A 484-nucleotide genomic window follows, 5' to 3' on the forward strand; every position below is an offset into this window, starting at 1 on the left:
TCTAGGTCAGTGATCACACCATCGTGATTATCTGGGTCGTGAAGATCTTTTTTGTTACAGTTCTTCTGTGTATTCTTGCCACCTTTTCTTAATATCTTCTGCTTCTGTTAGGCCCATACCATTTCTGTCCTTTGTCGAGCCCATCTTTGCATGAAATGTTCCTTTGGTATCTCTGATTTTCTTGAAGAGATCTCTAGTCTTTCCCATTCTGTTGTTTTCCTCTATTTCTTTGCATTGATCACTGAAGAAGGCTTTCTTATCTCTTCTTGCTATTCTTTGGAACTCTGCATTCAGATGCTTATATCTTTCCTTTTCTCCTTTGCTTTTCCCTTCTCTTCTTTTCACAGCTATTTGTAAGGCCTCCTCAGACAGCCATTTTGCTTTTTTTGCATTTCTTTTTCATGGGGATGGTCTTGATCCCTGTCTCCTGTACAATGTCACGAACCTCATTCCATAGTTCATCAGGTACTCTATCTATCAGATC

This window comes from Bison bison, unplaced genomic scaffold (assembly GCF_000754665.1).
Source record: "Bison bison bison isolate TAMUID 2011002044 unplaced genomic scaffold, Bison_UMD1.0 scf7180017858048, whole genome shotgun sequence".
Classification (NCBI taxonomy): domain Eukaryota; kingdom Metazoa; phylum Chordata; class Mammalia; order Artiodactyla; family Bovidae; genus Bison; species Bison bison.